The sequence below is a fragment of the Nomascus leucogenys genome, chromosome 22a (assembly GCF_006542625.1).
Source record: "Nomascus leucogenys isolate Asia chromosome 22a, Asia_NLE_v1, whole genome shotgun sequence".
Taxonomy (NCBI): Eukaryota; Metazoa; Chordata; class Mammalia; order Primates; family Hylobatidae; genus Nomascus; species Nomascus leucogenys.
The window spans coordinates 131,307,774-131,333,428 of NC_044402.1; the positions used below are offsets into that span (position 1 = coordinate 131,307,774).

Below are 25,655 nucleotides of genomic sequence, written 5' to 3' on the forward strand. Positions count from 1 at the left end.
TTTGCCCAATATACATAGTCAAAATACGTGAGGTTGGGGTTGGGTGCAGTGGCTCATGCCTGTAATCCCAGCACTTTGGGAGGTCGAGGTGGGGAGATCATTTGAGGCCAGGAGTTCAGCCTGGCCAACATGGTGAAACCCCATCTCTACTAAAAATACAAAAATACAAAAGAGTAGCTGGGTGTGGTGGCGCACACCTATAGTCCCAGCTACTCAGGAGGCTGAGGCACAAGAATCACTTGAATCCAGGAGGCAGAGGTTGCAGTGAGCTGAGATCACACCACTGCACTCCAGCCTGGATGACGGAGGGATACTGTCTTGAAAACAAACAAACAAACAAAAAACCAAAAAAATATGTGAGGCTGACTTGGCCAGATATCTGCAGTCAAGTAGCAAACCTTTATAATGCCAGGAAGAATCAAACTTCTCTAGTCACCATAAATATTCAAAAATGTACTTTTCCATCATCACCTTGTCAATGGGCCTCCTCAAAATAGAAGGAATATACTTTGGACCCCAAAGTGAGCAAAAAATTCCCAGGAAACCAAGGACCTGCTCTCTTTTGCCCTCTTCCAAGCCTACCCTAACCCAGCTCACCCATGCCTGCCGACTTGGGAACCTCTCAGCCATGCACATGGGGCCATGATATTGCTAGAGGACTTTTGTTCTTCTGCTTATTTTTAAAAGACCAGTCCTGTTCAAAGTCAACTCCAAGCACATGAATTACATAAAAATAGGCTTTAAGGCTTAGAGAGATGAAACTTGGCATCAGAGGTCCCTGAGGAATGGCCACTGCAGCTTGACACCACTTTGAGCCAGGAAAACTTAGTCTTGGCCACTTAGAGTAGGCACTTAACTTTGAACGATTGGAATTTTCAAACAACCAGGTTCTAGGCAACCACTTGGTTAAAACCTTGTTATACAAGCCCAAATAACAGGAGTCAGCCAAGACCACCCTGACTTGAAGAAGATTCTCCATCCTGAAACAGTTATCGCCGAGCAATCTTAAAATCCACCAGCATAACCAGATACCAGCTGCAAGCCAGTGCCTACCACATTCGTCCCTAGACAAGGTCCCACACCCATTCTGCAGGGATTCCAAAAGCGCAGAGGACGGGGCGGAGGGCTAGCTCTGCCATTTTGACCCCTCCAGCATGTTCCTTGGGGAAAAAGCCAGAATATGGGTGTGTATTCTGCCATGACATCAACGTAGAGGGACGCAGATGTCAGGTCAAGGTCAGGCCTGGGAAGACAATGAAGGCTCCTTTACTCATTTCTGATGCCAGAGCCTCCGAAAACCTGGACTCTGTAATACTCTTGGTCCCTTGAAATGCTGGCGTTACAGATGACATAAACAAGACAATGCACACCATTTCTTGTACCAGAGCCCCACTTCCAGCCATCATAGCTCTGTTCACCAAGGTTGAGTCCCAAATCCACGAACTACCCACTGGCCACAGTTTGCATCCCAATTCTGGAGACATAGTACAAAGCCTAAGGTATGTCAGTCCACCTCTCTATCCCCCATCTTTGTTAAACGTGTGGCCAGACGCAGTGGCTCACACCCGTAATCCTAGCACTTTGGTAGGCCGAGGCAGGTAAATCACTTGAGGTCAGGAGTTTGAAACCAGTCTGGCCAACATGGTAAAGCCCTGCTTCTACAAAAATGCAAAAATTAGCCCCGTGTGGTGGCGGGCACCTGCAGTCCCAGCTACTTAGGAGGCTGAGGCAGGAGAATCACTTGAACCTGGGAGGCAGAGGTTGCAGTGAACCACCGCACTCCAGCCTGGGAAACAGAGCGAGACTTCATCTCAAAACAAAAAACAAAAAACACTAAGTGGGCCAGTCCTCAGAGGCATCCTACCGTTGCTACACACACGACTGATTTTCAGCTGGAATCCATTGTATTTAGTTGGTGCCTGTATAGTTATACTTACTGAATAATTTTAATATCACCCCTGGCTACATGCCATACAGTCAGCATAACTCATTCTCCTATCTTGCTTCTGATGAGTTTTTCTACTTTGTTATTGTTATTTTTTAGACAGAGTCTCACTCTGTCACCCAGGCTAGAGTGCAGTGGCATGGTCTTGGCTCACTGCAACCTCCACTTCCCAAGTTCAAGCAATTCTCCTGCCTCAGCCTCTGATTAGCTGAGATTACAGGCATGCGCCACCACGCCTGGCTAATTTTTGTATTTTTAGTAGAGACGGGGTTTCGCCATGTTGCCCAAGCTGGTCTTGAACTCCTGGCCTCAAGTGCTCTGCCCGCCTCGGCCTCCCAAAGTGCTGGTATTACAGGTGTGAGCCACCGTGCCCGGCTTTCTTTGTTATTCTTTATATGACCCAGAACACACTTTCTGCAGTAAGTAAAGATTCTCAAGCACCATGAATTGCCTCGTCTGTATAGGCACTGGGCTAGGCCTGGGAACATCACAGAGAATACCCAAAGTCCCTAAGAATTCCCAGGGGCTCCCCTGTTATCACTAGCCCCCGGGACCTTGCCACCGACATGCTTGCTTTATCAAGCTGAAGCAGGTTATCTGACACATCAAAGGAAAATCAACTATGGACAGTGGAGCCTCAGGCAGCCAAAGAGATGATTACAGAATGGAGACATCATCTGGGTCTCCTCACCCTTCTTGTCACATGCCCTTGCTGAAATCAGGAAGACCACCTTTCAATTCCTGTGAAGCTGCAGAAATGGCAAGTCCTGTCAGTTGCTGCCTTCAAACACCCCTGACTACACACTCAACCCAGTGGAGCCATCACTGCCTGCCCTGCTCCCCCACCAAGAAGGGGAAGGAAATGAGGTCAGATTGGTTAAAAATGTGCACGCCTTTTATTTTTTTGGCCTCCCCTCTCCCCAGATTGTAGGGCTTCCCCTTGGCAGTTTGTTTGTTTTTTTGTTTGTTTAGGCTGGAGTGCAATGGCATGATCTTGGCTCACTGCAACCTCCACCTCCCACGTTCAAGTGATTCTCCTGCCTCAGCCTCCCAAGTAGTGGAGATTACAGGTGTGCACCACCATGCCTGGCTAATTTTGTATTTTTAGTAGAGACCGGGTTTCACCATGTTAGTAAGGCTAGTCTCAAACTTCTGACCTCAGGTGATCCACCCTTCTCAATCTCCCAAAATGCTGGGATTACAGGCGTGAGCCACCACGCCCAGCCTCCCCTTGGCACTTTTAACTTCCAGGCTTACCCTTGGCCTTCATACTGGTCACTAAGCCAGCTCCAAGACCTGAGTGGCACCTGCTCCAGTCCAGCTCTGCCTTGGCCTGGCTTCTGCCCAATGCCTGTCCAGGGTGGGACCTAAGCTGCCTGGATATTATTTCCTCCTTCCGATAAAGGCACACCTGGGTGTGTTTACCACTGTCTCAGCTCAGAAGCATCTCAGACCAATTCCTTTCTATTTCACTCAAGACAGAATGTGGGAGTTTCCCCTCCACAACTGCACCACTGCCTGAAGCGTCCAGGGCCACACTTCCTTCTCTGAACTTGCTCATACCTGAGATGTTGAAAGGGTGGCTGTCCGAGGGGTGAGCCACAGGAGGACTGCAAAGAGGCTCAGCACAGACAGTTGTCACTTCAGCAGGACAGTCAGGGGCGATGTGCTGGCTGCCCTTATAAGAGTTCATCGCTGGCACTGTGACAGACGAAATTCACTTGATGATTAAGGAGATGGTTTTATTCAAGCTAGTGCCATGAAGAGAATGCTCATTAATGAGGAACATCTCAAAGAAAAGGAAGGGGGCCTGGAGTTTTACAGAGGAAGGTAAAAGAGGGAGGCATCGGCCGGGTGCAGTGGCTCATGCCTGTAATCCCAGCACTTTGGGAGGCCGAGGTGGGCAGATCACCTGAGGTCAGGAGTTTGAAACTAGCCTGGCCAACATGGTGAAACCTCATCTCTACTAAAAATACAAAAAAAAAAAAAAAAAATTAGCCAGGCATGGTGGTGCATGCCTGTAATCCCAGCTACTGGGGAGGCTGAGGCAGGAGAATCGATTGAACCCAGGAGGCAGAGGTTGCAGTGAGCTGAGATTGCACCACTGCACTCCAGCCTGGATGACAGAGCGAGATTCTGTCTCAAAAAAAAAAAAGAGGGAGGCATCCTGGAGTCAATGGGAGTCACAAGGCAGGATGAAGACCGGTCTTCTGGAAGAAACTGGGAGGGCAGAGTGGCCTTTTGTGGTCTTCTGCTTTGCCATTTCTGAAACACAGAAAGGTAGAGACATTTCTTAATCATCACTGCTGAGGTTGCACAGTGCTCAGATAAAGTTCAGTACTTGCCAGACGTGGTGGCTCATGCCTGTAATCCGAGCACTTTGGGAGGCCAAGGCGGGCGCATCACTTGAGGTCAAGAGTTCAAAGACCAGCCTGGCCAACATGGTGAAATCCCATCTCTACTAAAAAAATACAAAAGTTAGCCGGGTGTGGTGGCACACGCCTGTAATCCCAGCCACTCAGGAGGCTGAAGCAGGAGAATTGCTTGAACCTGTGAGGCAGAGGCTGTAGTGAGCTACAATCATAAGATTGTGCCACTGCACTCCAGCCTGGGCAGCAGCAGAGTAAGATTCTATCCAAAAAAAAAAAAAAAGTTTAATATTGTCAGTCCCAGCTCTTGTTCAAGATGAATATTCCTGATCACTGAAGAATTCAGACTGAATAATGCAGGCACCGCCTGAGTGGGGTGAAGCAGGGCCTAACGAACAGACCCTCTTACATTCTTGTTGGTGCTGTTCCTGTGAAACCAGTTCAACCATCTGAGTTCAACCATCTGTTAAGAGGTAAGTTGTTTTAGGGTCCAGGAGAACAGGCATCTTTTTTTTTTCATTATTATACTTTAAGTTCTAGAGTATATGTGCACAACGTGCAAGTTTGTTACACAGGTATACATGGTCCATGTTGGTTTGCTGCACCCATCAACCCATCATTTACATTAGGTATTTCTCCTAATGCTATCCCTCCCCCAGCCCTCCACCCCCAGGCATCTTAAAAGAGGGATGTCTAAGCATGGTGAAATCCTATCTCTACGAAAAATACAAAAATTAGCTGGGTGTGGTGGAGGGCGACTGTAGTCCCAGCTATGCAGGAGGCTGAGGCAGGAGAACTGTTTGAACCCAGGAGGCAGAGGCTACAGTGGGCCGAGATCGCACCACTGCACTCCAGCCTGGGCGACAGAGCAAGACTCCATCTCAAAAAATAAAAATTAAAATTAAAAAAATATATATATAAAGAGGGACGTCTAAAATAATGAAATAATAATATAAAAGTTATATTAAAGTAAAAGCCAGTAGTTGAATCTGAGAATTAGCTGGTTCAGTGCATTCCAAGAGGTCAGCAGAAGAAAATCTTCCAGCACCAGTTTTTGAGTTTCTTAAAGCTATCAATGTCTTGTGATATTGTCCACAATCTTGGCACTTGTCACGCATGGACATACATGGCCTCAGCATTTTGCTGGGCTTCCTTAGTGGTCCAGGCAGCAGCTTGTCCAGGGAGAATTCATGGCATGCTGAGAGGCTGAGTCTTTCAAGGTTGATGCCAAATCACTAAGCCTCGGCTTGTAGAACTCCTTCAGATCCTGGGAGAAAAGGCCAGCTGCAAGGCAACCCACAGTCCTGACAGGGATTTGGGCAGTCAGGTGTTAATTCTTGGTGATGCCAATTCAGGCTTGAGGAAGAAAAAATGTGAAAGTTAGTTTGGAGGACTGTAGTCAGATATTGAAGAAAACTGGAGAAATTGAAAACCTGGTAAGGATTGACAATTTGGGCAAGGCAAAAGGATCTAATCAAATTTAAAGGTAGGTTCCCAAACTGGTTTTTCTATGAGGAGTAGGGAAAGGCAGCCAATTAAATCTCATCAGATAAGACAGAGTTTGTGTAGTCATCAACTACCTGCAGTGTATAAAGAGGTCCAAGGAGACTCAAAGGCAATACACGGGGCTGGAGTCTGATAACCAGAAGGGTGTGCTACATATTGAAACATAAAATTTCTCATTTTAGACACCTGTCTTTTGACGAAGATAATCTGAAAGAAAAATTTTTCATCATCACAAAATAAGGCTGGCCTTATTAGATGTAGTCTCACTATTTACATAGGAGCAGCAAGAACGATAATTTAACAGATAGGCCTCCTTAAACTTGCTTTGCTGGAAGCTTTAATAAGGTATCTCAGATTGGACTTTTGAAAGCCTCTTGAGACTAGGAAGCCACACCAAGAACTTGACATACAAATTACTTCTGGTACCTATAAATATGAGTAAACTCCTCTCTTCTCAAGGACCCCTCAATATCCTACAGTTCACAGTCTTGCAAGGAAGTGACCTTCCTAGCTTACGTGTAAGGCTGACAACTCCATAAGCCAGAGGGCTGGCAGGCATTGGCTCCATAAAGGCAATCCTAGTTACTGTAATGTGTCAGGCAATTTTCTGATTAAATGAGCATCGTTCTCAAACATGATATTTCAGGCAAAGTTTTGGGTGCATAATCAATGTTTCCAATTACGTCCTGTTAATAAGGAAGGCAGATTCTCATTGAACCTATGCAAATAATCATATTGCCATAAAATTAAGAATACTTAATGAGAGTTTCTGAATTTTGGAGAGGTCAGGGAGGGAGAATAAGATATTTAAAAATGGTTTGTTTCTGGTTACCAAAGTCTGCCAAACTGTTATGAGTCATAGACAGCTTAAGAGAAGAGAAGGGGGTTCCTTACATATACAGAAAATAGAACATTAAAACCACATCTAAAACATTGCAAACAAAACCCAGCATCATCCCTTATCAGTTAATTTAGTCTTAGGTAATAAATTCTTGTTCCACTGGATTTTGAGTTAGTCATCTCGTGAACTAACCAGCGTCTCAACTAGAGTTCTAGAAATCCTGACTCAGTCCACTGATGTGGTCTCATAGCTGTTTGAATGATGCCGCCAGAAGCTTGCACTTAAAGTCCCTCACATAGTCCTTTACTGCATGTCTCTGAGACAGTCCTTCTTTGTTGAAGATGAAGCACTGTGGTCTGTAGCTGATTACAAGGGCTTTCAGGGAAGCATCAGAGTAAAACAAAAAACCCTATCCGTAGATGACAAAATAAAATGGCTGTGCTTAGGCTGGGCACAGTGGCTCGCGCCTGTAATCCCAACACTTTGGGAGGCCGAGGTGGGCGGATCACAAGGTCAGGAGTTCGAGACCAGCCTGGCCAACATGGTGAAACCCCATCTCTACTAAAAATACAAAAATTAGCTGGGCGTGATGGTGCATACCTATAATCCCAGCTACTAAGGAGGCTGAGGCAGGAGAATAGCTTGTACTCAGGAGGCAGAGGTTGCAGTGAGCCGAGATCGTGCCACTGCACTCCAGCCTAGGTGAAAGAGTGAGACTGCATCTCAAAATATATATATATATAAAATAAAATAAAATAAAATAAAATAAAATAAAATAAAATAAAATAAAATGGCTGTGCCTAACTATTGACAATTTTCACAAGTGAAAGATCTGCTGGGACTTTATAACAAGAATAGTAAAACTGACAGGGATGTTGTTTGTTTCTGTGGCATGCAAACCAAAATAATAAAATCAATCTAAAAACTGTTTTGGATGAAATATTTACAAACATAATGAGTAACTCTATTTCCAAAGAAAAGTGAATGCTATCTCCAATTTATAAAAACAGAGGAACATAATCTTTACCGAGAAAAAATCTTTAGGTGTAACATATAATAATACCAACATAATATACCACTAATATACTAAACATATAGTTAGAATATACTAAGAATATATAAAGAACATAAAGTGAAGACATTCTGTAAATATGGAATAGGTCCTAAACATCTGCATACTAATAAAACTTCACAGGTAGGTGATGTGAGTCCCCAGTTGAAAACCCCTGGCAGGGCCAGGTACAGTGGCTCATGCTTGTAATCCCAGCACTTTGGGAGGCCAAGGCGGGCAGATCACTTGAGGCCAGGAGTTCGAGACCAGCCTGGCCAACATAGTGAAACTCCATCTCTACTAAATATATGAAAATTAGCCAGGCACGGTGGTGCACGCCTGTAATCCCAGCTACTCAGGAGGCTGAGGCACAAGAATCACTTGAACCCAGGAGGTGGAGGTTGCAGTGAGCTGAGGTTGCCCTCCAGCCTGGGTAACAGAGTAAGACTCTGTCTGAAAGGAAGGAAGGAAGGGAGGGAGGGAGGGAGGGAGGAAGGGAGGAAGGAAGGAAGGAAGGAAGGAAGGAAGGAAGGAAGGAAGGAAGGAAGGAGGGAGGCAGAGAGGGAGGGAGGGAGGGAAGAAAGGAAGGAAAAGAAAGAAAACTGCTGGTATAGGAGATGCTATATTCAAATTAAAGAAGTTATGGCTGGGTGTAGTGTCTCATGCCTGTAATCCCAGCACTTTGGGAGTTTGAGGTGGGGGGATCGCTTGAGTCCAGGAGTTCAGGACCAGATTGGCCAACATAGCAAATCCCTGTCTCTACAAAAAATACAAAAATTAGCTGGGTGTTGTGGTGCACACCTGTAGTTCCAGCTACTTGGGAGGCTGAGGTAGGAGGATTGCTTGAACCTGGGAAGCAGAGGTTGCAATGAGCTGAGATCAAGCCACTACACTCCAGGTTGGGTGACAGAGCAAGACCCTGTCTCAAAAATATAAAAATAAATAAAAATTGAAAAAAAACCAAATTACAGAAGTTACGATTGAGTTACCACCTTAAGAGATAGCTGAAATTATGACTGAAAACGATATTCTGTGGTTGTCTAACACCAGATAAAGCAGCACCAACAAACATATGGACAATAAAGGCATTGATGGATCTCTAGGAATTTTCCACATAGCATACAATTCCTGAAATACCTGTATTTAATAACACTTTGTGATGCAAATTTAACCTGGACAAGACTAAGTATTTCTTCTGATTTGAGGACTCTTTCCATGCAACTCATCAATAATATATCAAATAAACCTAATTATTTCTAGTACTTCTCTTTTTACAAGGTGAAAAAAAATTATTTGTGGTCTTTTTCTCTGGGAAATTTCAAAGATAGTTTTGGGTACAGAAGACATTATTTAGGATTAATTTAGAGAAGGCAAAATATTATCAGGAGACTTGAACACCTCATTAAAGTAGGATCATGAGCTACTGTGAAACAATTCTTGACTACTTAAAGTGACAATAAAATATTTTTAAAAATAAACATGGGAGGTAACATGATTATACAGAATCTTACTTTTTCCTAAGTGAGAAAACTTTGCTCTCTTAAATAGTCAAGGATACCAGCTTGACTAACATGGTGCAACTCCGTCTCTACTAAAAATACAGAATTAGCCAGGTGTGGTGTGCCTCTAATCCCAGCTACTCAGGAGGCTGAGGCAGGAGAATCGCTTGAACCTGGGAGGTGGAGGTTGCAGTAAGCCAAGACCACGCCACTGCACTCCAGCCTGGGCCACAGAGCAAGACTCTGTCTCAAAAAAAAATAATAATAATAATAATAATAAAATCAAGGATATCTTAAAGTCAACATAAACCAGAGAAGGTTCTTCTGGTAAAACACAGAATCTTTATTTCCCAGGCAAACTACAAAGAAAGTGAAGAATACTCTTTCACAATCCTGTATTCATTTCCTTTTGCTGTGCCAACACATTACCACACACTTAAGGGGTGTTATTTATTGTCTTAGAGTTCTGGAGATCAGAAGTCCCAAATCACACTCACTGGACTAAAAGTTAGGATGTCAGCAAAACTGGTTCCTTCTGGAGACTTTGGGAAGACAACTCACTTCCTTGCCTTTTTCAGCTTCTAGGGCCCCTTTCATTCCTGGTTCAGGGCCCCTCCCCTATCTCAAAGCCAGGAGCAGAGGATCTTCCAATCTCTTTCCCACCACGTCCCTTCCCACATCACCTGTTCCTCATTCTGACTCTCCTGCCTCCCCCTTATAAACACCATTCTCATTACACTGAGCCCACCAGAGGATCCTGGATAATTTCCCCACCTCAAGGATCTTAATCACATCTACAAAGTTCCCTTTACCACCTGAGGTCACGTATTCACAGGTTCTGGGGATTAGGATGTGGACATCTTGGGGGTGGAGGAGAGGCATTGTTCAGTCTACCACACACTACTTAACAAGGACAGACCAACTTTTCTCATTTTAACAAAGAGAAAAATTCTAGTTTTGTATCAGTATATTTGATAGTAAAGCTCTTTTAAAAAATCATAAATAAGTCCATCAAATCTTAGTAAGCTTTGACCATGACCAAATTCTCTTTTCTAGAACCTTCTGTAGCTTTCTGATGTAGGCGTTTATAGCTACAAACTTTCCTCTTAGTATTGTCTTCGCTGTATCCCTTAAGTTTTTTTATGTTGTGTTTCCATTTTCATTTGTTTCAAGAAATTTTTCACTTTCCTTCTGAATTTCTTCATTGACCCACTGGTCACTCAGTAGCATATTGTTTCATTTCCATGTATTTGTATAGTTTCCAAAATTCCTATGATTATTGATTTCTAGTTTTATTTCATTGTGGTCAGAGAAGATGACTTGACACTATTTCAATTTTTTTGATTTTTTTTTTTTTTTTTTTTTTTGAGATAGAGTCTTGCTAGGTCACCCAGGCTGGACTGCAATGGCACGATCTCGGCCCACCGCAACCTCCGCCTCCCGGGTTCAAGTGATTCTTAACCTCCCCTGTAGCTGGGACTACAGGCATGCACCATCACGCCCAGCTAATTTTTGTATGTTTAGTAGAGGCAGGTTTTCATCATGTTGACCAGGCTGGTCTTCAATTCCTGATCTCAAGTGATCTGCCTGCCTCGGCCTCCCAAAGTACTGGGATTATAGGCATAAGCCACTACGCCCAGCCTCCTTCAGCACTTTAAATATGTCATTCCACTCTCTCCCGGCCTGGAAAGGAGACTTGGAAGTCTGCTGCCAGGCATATTGGAGCTCCATTGTATATTATTTGTCTCTTTTCTGTTGGTGCTTTTGGGATCGTTTCTTTATCCTTGACCTTTGGGAGTTTTATTATTAAATGTCTTGAGGTAGTCTTATTTGGGTTAAATCTGCTTGGTGTTCTATAACCATCTTGTACTGGAATATTGATATCTTTCTCTACATTTGAGAGGTTCCCTGTTATTATCCCTTTCAATAAACCTTCCACTTTTAACTTTCTCTCTACCTCCTCTTTAAGGCCATTAACTCTTAGATTTGTCCTTTTGTGGTTACTTTCTAGATCGTGTAGGCATGCTTCTTTTTTTTTTTTTTTGAGATGGAGTTTTTGCTCTTGTTGCCCAGGCTGGAGTGCAGTGGTGTGATCTTGGCTCACTGCAACCTCCACCTCCCAGGTTCAAGCGATTCTCCAGCCTCAGCCTCCTGGGTAGCACCACCACACCTGCCTATTTTTTTTTTTTTTTTCCGTATTTTTAGTAGAAACGGGATTTCTCCATGTTGATCAAGCTGATCTCGAACTCCTGACCTCAGGTGATCCAACCACCTCGGCATCCCAAAGTGCTGGGTTTACAGGTGTGACCCACCATGCCCAGCTGGCATGCTTTATTCTTTTTAATTCTTTTTTCTTTTGTCTCCTCTATTTTCAAATAGCCTGTCTCCAGGCTCACTAATTCTTTCTTCTGCTTGATCAATTCTGCTGGTAGGAGACTCTGATGTATTCTTCAGCATGTCAATTGTGTTTTTCAACTCCAGAATTTCTGCTTGATTCTTTTTAATGATTTCAATCTCTTTGTTATATTTATCTGATAGTATTCTGAATTCCTTCTCTGTGTTATCTTGAATTTTATTGAGTTTCCTCAAAATAGCTATTTTGAATTGTCTGTCTGAAAGTTCCATATCTCTGTCTCTCCAGGACTGGTCCCTGGTGTCTTATTTAGTTTGTTTGATGAGATGTTTTCCTGGACGGTCTTGATGCTTGTGGATATCTTCTGGTTTCTGGGCATTGAAGAGTTAGATATTTATTGTAGTCTTTGCAGTCTGGGTTTGTTTGTACCCATCCTTTTTGGGAAAATTTCCAGGTATTTGAAGGGACTTGGGTGTTGTAATCTACGTTTTTGGTCACTGCTACCGTGTCTGTATTAGGGGGCACCCCAAACCCAGCAATGCTGCAACTCATGCAGACTCATAAAGGTACCACCTTGGTGGTCTTGAATAAGAGCTGGAAGAATTATCTGAATTACCAGGCAGAGAATCTTGTTCTCTTCCTTTTCTTTCTCTCTTTCTCCTTTTCTCTCTTTCTGTCTTTCTTTTTTTTTTTTTCCAGACAGAGTCTCACTCTGTTGCCCAGGCTGGAGTGCAGTGGCGTGATCTCAGCTCACCGCAACCTCCACCTTCCGGGTTCAAGCGATTCTCATGCCTCAGCCTCTCGAGTAGCTGGGATCACAAGCATGCGCCACCAGGCCAGGCTAATTTTTGTATGTTTTGTAGAGCTGGGGTTTTGCTCCGTTGCCCAGGCTGGTCTTGAACTCCTGGGCTCAAGTGATCCTCTCTCCTCAGACTCCCAAAGTGCTGGGATCACAGGTGTGAGCCACTGTGCCCGGCCTCTTTACTTTCTTTCAAACAGGGTCTCTTTCTCTCTCTGTGCTAAGCTGCTTGGAACTGGGGGAGGGGTGACACAAAGCACCACTGTGGCCACCACCACTGGGACTGTGCTGGGTCAGACCCAAAGCCTGCACAGCACTGGGTCATGCCCAAGACCCACAGTAACCATTGCCTGGCTACCACCTATGTTCCCTCAAGGCCCGGGGGTTCTACAATCACCAGGTGATAAAACCAGCCAGGCACATGTCCTTCCTTTGAGGGCAGCAAGATCCCCCTGGTCCCAAAGAGGTCCAGAGAGGCCATCCGGGAGGCAGGGCCTGGAGTAGGAAACCTTAAGAGTCTATCTGATGCTCTATTCCACCGTGGCCCACAGTAAGTACTGCCTGGCCATTGCCAATGTTCATTCAAGGCCCAAGAGCTCTTCAATCAGCTTAGCGTGAATGCTGCCAGGCTTAGGACTCACCTTTCAGGGCAGTAGACTCCCCTCTGGTCCAGGGCAGGTCCAGAAATGCCATCCAAGAGCCACGGCCTGGAATCAAGGACTCTAAGAGCCTGTTTGGTGCTCTGCTCCCCTCAGGCTGAGCTGATACGTAAGTTGCCAAAGTCCCCTTTACTCTTCCCACTCCTTTCCTCAAGCAGATAGTTCTCTCCCCATAGCCACCACAGCTGGAAATGCAAAATCCTGCAATCACTGTGCTCTCCCTCACCCAAGAGCACAGATTCTCTTCGTGCCCCATGGTTGCTGCCAGGGGATGGCGGATAGGGGACATCAGCAATTCAAGACTGTCTTTCCTACCCTCTTCAGTGTCTGTTTCAGTGATATGAAGTTAAAACCAGGTGCTATAATCTCTCGCTTCATTTTTGGCTCTCAGGAAGGTGCTTTTTTTGTGGGGATAGTTGCTCAATTTGGTGTTTCTGCAGGGAGGACGATCACTGGAAGCTTCTTTTTTTTTTTTTTTTTTTTTTTTTTTTGAGATGGAGTCTTGCTCTGTCTTCAGGCTGGAGTACAGTGGTGCGATCTCAGCTCACTGCAACATCCGCCTCCCGACTTCAAGCGATTCTCCTGCCTCAGCTTTCCAAGTAGCTGGGACCACAGGCATGCGCCACCACGTCCAGCTAGTTTTTGTATTTTTCGTAGGGATGGGGCTTTACCATGTTGGCCTGGATGGTCTCAATCTTCTGACCTTATGATTTGCCCACCTCGGCCTCCCAAAGTGCTGGGATTACAGGCATGAGCCACCGCACCTGGCCTGGTTTTCTTTTTTTCTTTCTTTTTTTTTAGACGGAGTTTCAATCTTGTTGCCCAGGCTGGAGTGCAATGGTGTGATCTTGGCTCACTGCAACCTCTGGCTCCTGGGTTCAAGTGATTCTCCTGCCTCAGCCTCCCAAGTAGCTGGGATTACAGGCACATGCCACCACCCATGGCTAATTTGTATTTTTAGTAGAGAGGGGGTTTCACCATGTTGATCAGGCTGGTCTCAAACTCCTGACCTCAGGTGATCCACCCGCCTCAGCCTCCCAAAGTGCTGGGATTGCAGGTGTGAGCCACTGTGCCTGGCGAAGCTTGGTTTTCATCCTAGACCTTTTTTTTTTTTCTGAGAAGGAGTCTCACTCTGTTGCCCAGGCTGGAGTGCAATGGCACGATCTTGGCTCACTGCAACCTCTGCCTCCCGGGTTCAACCAATTCTCCCGCCTCAGCCTCCCAAGTAGCTGGGATGACAGGCGCATGCCACCACACCCAGTAAATTTTTGTATTTTTAGTAGAGACGGGGTTTCACTAGGTTGGCCATGTTGGTTTCGAACTCCTGACCTCACATCCTAGACTTCTACATCCATCAGAACACCAAGTACTTACCTCCTAAATATTTTTTTTCTAACGGATTCACTTTTACCTATGCCCATTGCTGCAATCCTAGCTCAGGCCCTCATTACCCCTTCCCAGAATGAGAACAGCTCCCTGCTGGTCTCACGGCCTTCAATCTGGCCTTCCTCTCAGCCACAGCACACGCCAGGATCAGAGTGGTGTTTCCAAATCTATAGTACACATTTGAGTGTGTCACTCAATGGCTTAAAGGTTCAATGCCCACCTACCTAACTCACCCCCACTATCTTCATGTTGAAACACAATCTCCTTAATATGGATGATATGGCTGTTCAAGACTGGCCCTTTGCTTATCGCTCCAGCTTTATCGGTGCCAATTCCCCTCCTCAAACTCTAAGCTCTATATAATTAACTACTCATATGAAGTTCCCTAAGTTCACCATGCTTTTGGTGTTATTTGCATGATTTTCCTTGAACATTTAACCTCATCTTCACTTGACTAAATCTTATTCATGTTTCTTATCTCACTCTTTTGCAGTTGCCTATTTTCTTGTGTGTCTTTCCTGGACTATAAGCTCACTGAGAGCAAGGACCACACAGTGTTCAACGTCTCATTCTCACTGTTTGTGCTCAGTAATTTTTACTCTCAATTAGTATTTGTTGAATAAACAAAGTTTCATTGAGATTTAGAGCAGGTTTGGTGAGTCTGAGGGTGTGGGTAGGGTGGGAGGATGGGAGGAGAAAGAGATAACTAGAGTTCCTGCTTCAAAGGTAGAGTCCTTCTGGTGCAGTATCCAGGGTGGGGCTAAACAAGTGGTTGTTGAAGTGGAGTGGAAGTGAAGGTCACTGGGGCAGAGAATACAAGGGAACTATACCCCATAGATGGGATGAGTGGCACTTGTGTTGCCCAGGAGAAGTCAGGCCAGGCACCAGGTGGGGTGGGGAGGGAAGCTGTGAGTCAGGCTCCAAAGTTCTTTCAGAGATGGTCTGATTAAGGTAGGGAGGTGCCTTCATCCTAATTCAAAGCTGCACGGGGAGAGGAAGGGAAATGAAAGTGACGGAAGATACACAGAGAGCCAGCAGTGACTCAAGGAGAATCATGGCACTGCCTTATAACCCTGAGATCTGTGGGCCCTCATTGGTGAATGAAGGGCCTCTGTTCAAAAGGGTTTCAGATGAACAGGTGGGAGAATTTTCTAGAAAGTGGTTGTGCCTAGAGAGAAGTATTTTAATAGAAAGGTCTTCCCAGAGAGCCCAATAGAAGGGTTTAGAAGATGTCTCCCAGTGTACATTCAAGTGGTCAAATGACATGATTTCTTCCAATTTGGTTTCAGAATTTGTTACAAACCCCTGTATCAGAAATGTCTACTGTCTTGCTGCTACAATTCTCAGCTGTTTCTCCCAGTTAAGACATTAATCTGGAATCTTACTCTGATCCTTAAAGCAAAGCAATTAAAACCCTGTAAATGGGATTATCCACCCCTGTGCATTCTTTTTTTCTGTGGGAAATTGGGTCCACACTTGTTTCTGTGAAATGTCGGCACAATAAAAGCCTCTCTTTGGGACGACAGTTACAAAGAATTCTCATCTTAAAAAAAAAAAAAAATCCTAATGAACAAAGTTTCAAAATTCGACATCACTTGCAGTCTGACCTGTCAGGGCTGGTCACCTTCCTTCCACCCTTTCACGGTTAGCAAAGAGGAACCGAGGGACATCGGCAAAATTGCACCTCCTCACTTCCAGGGCTGCAGGATGTTTCCTCAGCTGATTTCTCTCTGAGTCCAGCCCCACAGCCCCTGTGGGCCTCCTTCTCTTTTTTTAACAGCGTCCAATCTGCTTGAGACGAACTGTGCTTGGTTGGGATGGACTTTAAACGTGCTGACATTTTCCTTACATTTCATATTTTGTAGTTAAGTTTTCCATCTATCTGCCTATCTAGGTTCATGAGCAAGGTTAGTCTAGTTTTCTTTTTTGTGTGTTGCATTTATTGAGGTTTTGGTATCATGCCAATAATCAGAATAACATCAGTATCTGGCAGGGTGCTGTGGCTCACGCCTGTAATCCCAGCACTTTGGAAGACCGAGGTGGGTGGATCACCTGAGGTCAGGAGTTCGAGATCAGCCTGGCCAACATGGTGAAACCCCATCTCTATTAAAAATACAAAAATTAGCCTGGTGTGGTGGCAGGCGCCTGTAATTCCAGCCACTTGGGAGGCTGAGGGAGGACAATCGCGTGAACTCGAAAGGCAGAGGTTGCAGTGAGCCGAGATCGCACCACTGTACTCCAGCCTGGGTGACAGACAGAGACTCCATTTCAAACAAACAAACAAACAAACAAACAAAAAATCAGTATCTTCCTCCACCCCTTCCCATCTCAGCTTGTTAGAAATGCAGAATCAGGGGTCCACTCCAGACCACTAAAACCACTATCTACACATCTTCAAGATCCCCTGGAAATGCACACTATAAATTCACATAGTTCGAGAAGTTGCCCTAGGCCTTATCATTCCTGAAAACCACTCCTTCCATAATCTCAGGAGCAAGCAACCTGGCTCTCCAACCAGCACGTTCTTCCTTCCAGCTCACTCCCTTACCGTGCTGATTCCAGCCATCAGTTGATCCTGCCACTTCTACTGCCTCTCTCCCCGCACTGCCCACAGCCCTTCCTCACTCCCTCCTGGACAGGCGTGGATTCAACAGTCCACCATTATTATTACTTCCTTATTGTACCTTCACCTTCCTTTCCCGTTTCCCTCCATGGAATTATCTAGCAAAAACAACCCTGGTGGAATAGAATTCCCCACCTTCCCAGCAAAATGTGGCTGCTGAAAAACATGGAATAAGCCTGCCAACTGGTCCTTTACACCTGCTCCTCTCCCCTGGAACTTCCAACACCTCCTCCCTCTCTGCACTGAGCGAATGAATGACTGTTCTTCCTGTTTCCCTGAGGAAATCAAAGCCTTCGGAAGGGACTGTCCACAAATTCCGGGAACCTTGTCTACCTGGCTCACTGCCTCGTGCCCACATTCTGCCTGCCCTCTTGGTACCGTGACCTCACTGGCCTTGCTCCTATTCAAGGCCAGACCTTCCAGTGCACTCTGCGTCTTTCCCTTCTCACTCAGTCAGGGACAGCCATCCAGAAAACACCCCCCAACCCTCATCATCACATCTTCCCTCACGACTGAATCATTCCCACCAGCATTTAAGCAGACTGGCAGAGCTCGCAATCTAAAAACAAAACAAAATGAAATAAAACGAAACATTTGCTTGGACCCCACATTCCCCTCCAGCCACCACCACATTTCTCTGCTCCTCATTAGAAACAAAACTTCATGAAAATGTTGTCTAAACCAATGGTCTCTCTTTCTAGGGCCCCCATTCTTTCTAGGGACTCCCCTCCCCACCCCTCCCCTCTCCTCCTCTCCTGCTTTTGAGACGGAGTTTTGCTCTTGTTGCCTAGGCTGGAGTGCAAAGCCACGATCTCGGCTCACTGCAACCTCCGCCTCCTGGGTTCAAGTGATTCTCCTGCCTCAGCCTCTCAAGTAGCTGGGATTACAGGCGCATGCCACCATGCCCAGCTAATTTTGTATTTTTAGTAGAGACGGGGTTTCTCCATGTTGGTCAGGTTGGTCTTGAACTCCCGAACTCAGGTGATCCACCCACCTCGGCTTCTCAAAGTGCTGGGATTACAGGCGTGAGCCACTGTGCGCGGCTTTTTTTTTTTTTTTTTTTTGAGACAGAGTTTCACTCTTGTTGCCCAGGCTGGAGTGCAATGGCACAATCTTGGCTCACTGCAACTTCCAACTCCCAGGTTCAAGCGATTCTCCTGCCTCAGCCTCCCAAGTAGCTGGGATTACAGGCATATGCCACCACACCTGGCTAATTTTTTGTATTTAGTAGAGACGGGGTTTCACTATGTTGGTCAGGCTGGTCTCAAACTCCTGATCTCAGGTGATCCACCCACCTCGGCCTCCCAAAGTGTTGGGATTATAGGCGTGAGCCACCGCGCCTGACCAGCCTCATTCTTTCTAAAGACTACTCCAATCAGGCCTTGCCACTTACCTCTCCACTGAAACAGCTCTTACCAAGGAGTGGCCTCGGTGGAGCTGAGACCAATGACCAACGACCAACAGTAACCTTACTTAACTATAAGCCACATTTGGGAGCAGAGATCCAGCCTCCCCACTGAAAGGTGTCCCTTATCTCCCAGAAGATGATTTTTTTTACTTCTTTTTTCTCTTTTTTTCTTTTCTTTTCTTTCTTTTCCTTCCTCCCTCCCTTCCTTTCTTTCTTTTCCTTCTTTCCTTATCTTTCTTTTTCTTTTTAACATAGTCTCGCTCTGTCACCCAGGCTGGAGGGCAGTGGTGTGATCTCAGCTCACTGAAACCTCCACCTCCCGGGTTCAAGCAATTCTCCTGCCTCACTCTCCTGAATAGCTGGGATTACGGCCATGCAACACCATGCCCCGCTAATTTTTGTATTTTTAGTAGAGATGGGGTTTCACCACATTGGCCAGACTAGTCTCGACCTCCTGGCCTCAAGTGATCCGCCTGCCTCCGCCTCTCAAGGTGCCAGGATTATAGGCATGAGCCCCCGCATCTGGCCAGATTTTCCTGGATCTCTTCCTACCAAACTGGCCCCTCCCTCTCAGGGTTCTTTGCTGGTTCCTTACCATTCCCTGACCTGTCATTGTTGGGGGACTAGGCTTAGTAGTAACACTAACATCCTAAAGGATCTCACTGAAACCAGAGGTTTTACCTACTCTGAGAACCACCTAAATTCTGTCTCTGGCCCAGACTTCTCATCTGAAGTCTTTTTTTTTTTTTTTTGAGCCGAGTCTCGCTCTGTCACCCAGACTGGAGTGCAGTGGCGCAATCTCAGCTCAATGCAACCTCTGCCTCCCAGGTTCAAGCAATTCTCCTGCCTCAGTCTCCAGAGTAACTCGGACCACAGGCACACGCCGCCACGCCCGGCTAATTTTTGTATTTTTATTAGAGACGGGGTTTCACCATGTTAGTCAGGCTGGTTTCCAACTCCTGACCTCAGGTGATCCGCCCGCCTCAGCCTCCCAAAGTGCTAGGATTACAGGCGTGAGCCACCGCGCCAGGCCTTCTCCTCTGAACTCTTAAGTCCAACTTCCAACTTGGGTGTCCAACAGGCAGCTCAAACTTTGTATGTCTCTAAATAAATTTCCAAGTTCCTCCCTTCATATCTGTTTCTGCTTAAATTTTCCCCATATCACCAAATTGTATTTTCCAGTTGCTTGAGAAAAAAAAAAAAATTAGAAATCAGGAAAATCCTTTTAGCTTTACCCTTTTATTTTTTTTTTTTTCTTGAGTCAAGGTCTCACTCTGTGGCCCAGGCTGGAGTCACAGTGGCACAGTCACAGCTCACCGTAGCCTCGACTCTCCAGGCTTAAGTGATCCTCCCACCTCAGCCTCTGGAGTAGCTGGGACTACAGGCACATACTACTACACCTGGCTAATTTTTTTTTCTAGAGACAGGAGTCTCACTATGTTGCCCAGACTGGTCTCCAACTCCTGGCCTCAAGTGATCCTTCCTCCTCTGCCTCCCAAAGTCTTGGGATTACAAGCGTGAGCCACCTTTTATTATTATTATTATTATTATTGTTGAGACTGAGTACCGCTCTATTGCCCAGGCTGGAGTGCAGTGGCACAATCTTGGCTCATTGCAATCTCCCCTTACTGCAACCTTTGCCTCTCCGGTTCAAGAGATTCTCCGGTCTCAGCCTCCCGAATAGCTGGGATTACAGGTGCCCGCCACCATGCCCGGCTAATTTTTGTGTTTTTAGTAGAGACAGGGTTTCACCATGTTGGGCATGGTGATCTTGAACTCCTGACCTCAAATGATCCTCCCACCTTGGACTCCCAAAGTGTTGGGATTACAGGCATGAGCCACCTTTTAAATGTGTCTACAGGTGACCATTTTACTTTTCTACTGCCACCACCGTGGACAGAGCCTTTTTTTTTTTTTTTTTTGAGATGGAGTCACCCTCTATCGCCCAGGCTGGAGTGCAGTGGCGCAGTTTCGGCTCACTGCAACCTCCGCCTCCCGGGTTCAAGCAATTCTCCAGCCTCAGCCTCCCAAGTAGCTGGGGTTATTTTTGTATTTTTAGTAGAGACGGGGTTTCACCATACTGGTCAGGCTGGTCTCGAACTCCTGACCTTAGGTGATCCACCCGCTTCGGGCCTTCCAAAGTGCTGGGATTACAGGCGCGAGCCACCACGCCCGGCCGGACAGTCTTATCTTTTGGCTGGCTGATTTCAACAGCCTTCTCGCTGGTCCCCCTGCTGAAACCCTCAGGGCTTTCAGTCTGGTCCTCATACCACAGCCACAGGGATCCTTCTGAAATGTCAGTCCACGTCCTTTCTTTGCTCACATCCCTTCAAATAGCTTCCCATCTCCTTGAGAGTAAAAACAGGAAGTCCTAACTTTGGTAAGGCCGCACTCCTTCCTCATCTCCTGCCCTATCTGGGGCCGCTTTCAAGCCAGCACATTCTCGCCTCAGGGCCTTAGTCCTGCTACTCCCTCTGCCTTTCCATGCAGAAAGCTCCCAGGCTCTCTCTTTCCAGGAAGCCGCTCCCTGAAGGAACGCTGTAAATAACAACACCCTGCTTTCTCTCCCCTCCTCACCCAGTCGTGTTTTTAACTGTACAGTATTTGTTTCTTTGTTGTTTTTTTTTGTTTTGTTTTTGTTTTGTTTTTTTGAGATAGTCTCGCTGCGTCGCCCAGGCTGAAGTGCAACGGCGCGATCTCGGCTCACTGCAACCTCCGCCTCCCAGGTTCAAGCGATTCTCCTGCCTCAGCCTCCCAAGTACCTGGGAATACAGACGCCCGCCACCACGCCCGGCTAATTTTTTTTTTATATTTTTAGTAGAGATGGGGTTTCACGGTGTTGGCCAGGCTGGTCTTGAACTCCTGATCTCGTGATCCGCCCACCTCGGCCTCCCAAAGTGCCGGGATTACAGGCGTGAGCCACCGCCCCTGGCCTAATTTTCCAGTATTATACATACCTGTAGGTTTATTAGTCAATTATTTGTCAACCGTTTGTGCTAGGAGCAGGGACTGTTTCGCTCACTGCCCCACCCCTGGCGTACAGGAGGCGCTTAAAAAAATAGTTCAGTTACACATTAAAAACAAAGACACAAAAATACACACATGCATTATTTGTATGTGCCAGGCTCCGTTGTCAGAGCTTTGCAATGCACCGTCCCGTTCATCCTCAGAAGCCCGTGGCTGGTACCACTATATTATTACACACTTTTTTTTTTTTTTTAATGTGTGAGGAAATCCAGGCACAGGGACGTGAAACAGCCCATACATAGCAAATGGTGGAGCAAGATTTAAATCCAGGTTGCTGATTTAAATAGGAATATTCCCATTAATCTGGAACGTTCCGGCACTTTCTATGCTGTGTCCCCCTGGATGCTAAAATGAAGTGATCTGCTCCAAGAAAGTAAGAATCGGTCTGCACAAAGTGGGATCCCGGCCTCTGGCAGAATTAAGCTTGAAGAGTTGAGGAAGTGGTCGTTGAAAGTGGGCGTGCGATTCCCGCAGGAAGAGAGCTCAGGCGGAGGAGCAGGGGCTAAGCCCCGCCTGGGAAGCTGCGGCGGAGGAAGAGGAACTGCGGGGCTTGGCTTCTGCTTTTCTCTGCGGCCCCTCCCGCTCGGGCCTCGCGCCGACTCGCGGCGCCCTGAGTCCGCCGGCCGCTCGGGGGCGCCCGAGGCGGAAGGGGGCGTTGCGGCGCCGCCCGACGTCGCGTCCTCGGCGGCTGCGCAGTGCGCACGTCAAAGCCGGGCCGAGCCGCGAGCGGGGCGCGGGGATCGGGGAGCGGCGCGGCCTGGGAGACACAGAGCTTTCAGGCGCCGGGGTGGGGGCACACGCGAAGATTAAGGCGGCGCCGGGCCCCACAGCAGCAGCCGCAGCCCGAGCGAGCGCAGCAGCGCGGCGGCAGCCGCGGGAGCCCCTGGGCAGCCGTCCGCCCGCGCAGCCGCCGCGGGAGCCCGTCGCCGGGAGCAGGAGCGGGCGGAAGACAACGGAGGGGCCGAGCGTCCGAGCCACGCCGCGGGGACCGAACGAGCAGCCTGAAGCGGCGGCGGCCGAGGACGGGGACAGCGACGACGCGGAGGCAGAGAAAGGAACGCCCGGCCCAGCCCCGTGAGTGACCCCCGGCCCGGCCCTGCTCGTGATGCGGCGCCTGCCCGGCTTCCGCCTGCCCTGCTGGGCCCTCACCGGCCCCGGGGCTGCCTCCATTTTCCTGGGTGGCGGCGGTCCCGGCCCAGCTTGGCCCCGCAGCCCCCGGGAGCAGCCGGGCCCGGCCTGCCCTCTCCATCCCTCTCGGCTCCGGCCCCTCGCTGAGACGCTCCTTTTGCCTTCGCCGGCGTGGGGCGCCCAGGGGCCTGCAGTCCAGGCGCTCCTGCCGCCCCCTCCGTGGTTCTCAGGCGGGGCTGGCGGCGCAGGGTGGTCCGGGCCGGAGTCGGGAGGGCGGGGAAGTGCGGGCCGGGTCAACTGTCACCGGCTGCACCCGGGCTCCGGCGCCTCGCTCCCGCCCCTGGTAAACTTCCTGTTGTCGGGAGGCAGATACCAGCTTTGTGATCAATTCAGCAAAATGCCTAACTGATTTCTGGTTAGGAATTGTGTGGTCGGAGCGTTCTGGAGTTCAATGGAACCACCCCAAGCGCAGACTGCGTGCAGGCGCCGTAGTCGGCCCGCACCGGAGGGATTCAAAGGTGAAGCGGACCCCAGTCCCCTCCCCCGAGGAGCTTAGGCTCTGGTGTGGGAGATAAGACGAGTACACAAATAACTGCGATACCGGGAAGGAGGTGATAAGTCCTGTGAAAGAACGACGGAGTGCTAGAAGGGCACCCGGAAAAACCGAAGCGATCACTTCTGTCTAGCAGAAACCTGGAAGGCTTCCTGGGCGGGGGGTGCTGAGCAGAGTCTTGAAGGGCCTGATGGGATTTAGGAGAGGAGGATTGCAGAAGAGGTGTGTGGAAGGGGTAGCAAAACGAGAAGACAAAGCCTAGAAATCATGGATAATTCCGTTTGTTGGCATGGTGCAGGGGGCGGGGGGTATTGGGCTAAAGAGGTATTTTAGGGCCAGATCCTTGAATGCTGTAGAGGAGCTATTTGAGCAGCATTCTAAGAGAAACTTAGAGCTCATTTCTCAGTGACTCATGAGCCCGGAAATGTAGGCTAGGGGATATTAAAGGCGCTCTTGTGAAAGAAGAGAGAAGGAGGCCCAGTGAGGAGTTGACATTCTGTGCCTTGAATATAATGCAGTTTCAGATCGATTTTGACAGCTTCCCAGATAATCAAGTAAATCCATGCCCAGGCTAAGCAAAGTACCTTTGCAGAAAGCTTCATTAGATGTCAGGCTCTTAAAAGGTAATGGAAAAGTGTATATAAAATAAGCTCATCTGCACACAGAAGGTGTTTCTATTTGTGTGTTCGCTGCATAAAAACTTCTTGCACTTTGTATTAAGCGTCTGTATTTTGGAATTACTAAGCTAAACCTACATTCTTTGAGGTGGCATTTGTGTAAAATAACATAAATTGATGATGTTTAAAAAATGGTTAGTAATACTCTGCTGTAGAAAGCCGGATGTAGACCTTTTACAGAAAGGTAAAACTTTATTTGTTTTTATATTTTATTTCATTATGAAATCTTTATAGTAGAGCCAGAAATGAAAGTGTTTAGCTTTATTTTGTAGTTTGTTCAAATTGTTAGGAAGTAATTAGCAGCTGTATTTGAAATCTAGAATATATATGATCTGTGAAAGCAGCTTAGGGCCTAAGTTTTGTAAGCATGCACTTGTTTGCGTGTATGACAAGTGAATGCCACCTTTTGGCAGTTTAAAAATTTTCTGCTTTTCAAAATAATACATGATCTTTGTCAAAGCTTGCAAAATTCAGGGAGTACTAGAAAATCTTTAAAACATTTTCTATACTGTTACCACTTAGATTTGGTTACTGTTAACATTTTTGCGTATTTCCTTTCCAGTCTTTTTCTGTGTATTTTTTCTCTGTATAATGAAATATATTGTATGCATATGTATACACACACATATCTCTTATTAAGCTTTTCTTGTCATTAAATATCTTCATATAAAAAATTTTTACTCAACAATGGAGGTCTTCTAAGTGTGTTATGTTTTCCTGACAAGGTTGTATTATTTACCTCAGGTGAAATGCAGTAGTTAGGCTTAATAACTACTAGTGTGGACAGAACTTTTTCTAAAAGTTTCTTGTTTGAAGTATATTTCTTTCTCTGTAAGACTTAGATCCTCTTGCTTGTTGAATAAAGTTTTTATTGGCAGGATGTGTGTTGTCATGAGGTATGGAAGAGGAAGAAAGCACACAGATCTCTGCTATAGGAGTGAATGGACTTTTAAAGGGATGTTGTCAAAAGATTACTATCATGGCTGGTATACCATCCCCCACAGACGGCGATGCAGTGTCTCTTCCCACTCCCCACTTCGCTCCTGAAAAATAGTCTCTACACTAGGGCCATCCATATAGGTTAACTGTTGTTTGAACATGACATCACGAAGACTCAGGCTGGATATAAGCATAGAGTATTTCATGAAATGGTTTGCTACTATAACAAATGGGTGGTATTTGCTTTTTTGGTTTTGTTTTGTTTTTTTGAGACAGGTTCTCACTGGGTCACTCAGGCTGGAGTGCAGTGGTGCGAACATGGCTCACTGCAACCTCAGCCTCCTGGGGTCAAGCCATCCTCCCATCTCAGCCTCCGGTAGATGGGACCACAGGCTCGTACCAACACATCCGGCTAATTTTTGTATTTTCATAGAGACAGGGTCTTGCCATGTTTCCCAGGCTGGTCTTGAACTGCTGGGCTCAAGTAATCTTGTGTTGTCCTCCCAAAGTGCAGGGATTACAGGCGTGAGCCACCACGCCTGCCTGGATATTTGTTTTTTAATTTCAAGGCAGCTTACTTCCCTTCATTAGCATTTTCTACTTCAGGTTCTTGTACTAAGTCAGTTTTTTCCCATGTGTTTTACATTCTAAGGTGTATTAATAAGATCTCTGTTTCTGTTTCATCACATATAAAGTAAGATGCTGAGTAAGGCTGTGTACGTTTCCTAAAGTTAATATAGAAGGACTGCTAAGAAAGTCCAGTGTAAGTATGGGGTTTGGTAACTTGATTTTATTTGAATATTTGTGTATTGCAAATATGTATGCCACACAGAGTCTTTATTACCTTGGAATATTTACTAAAGTTTTCTGTTTGATCAACTTATGTGGGATT

The 25,655-nt window shown here is 46.6% G+C and overlaps 1 protein-coding gene across 1 annotated transcript in view; it reads left to right on the forward strand.

The window, feature by feature from the left end:
• Window positions 1-22,149: 22,149 nt before the first annotated feature.
• The window catches only part of CAB39 (calcium binding protein 39), a 107,539-nt gene continuing 104,033 nt past the window's right edge, over window positions 22,150-25,655 (forward strand). Inside the window, exon 1 of the mRNA XM_030802801.1 lies at window positions 22,150-22,540. The gene's annotated coding sequence lies outside the window, so the exon portion shown is untranslated. The remainder of the gene's footprint in view (window positions 22,541-25,655) is intronic.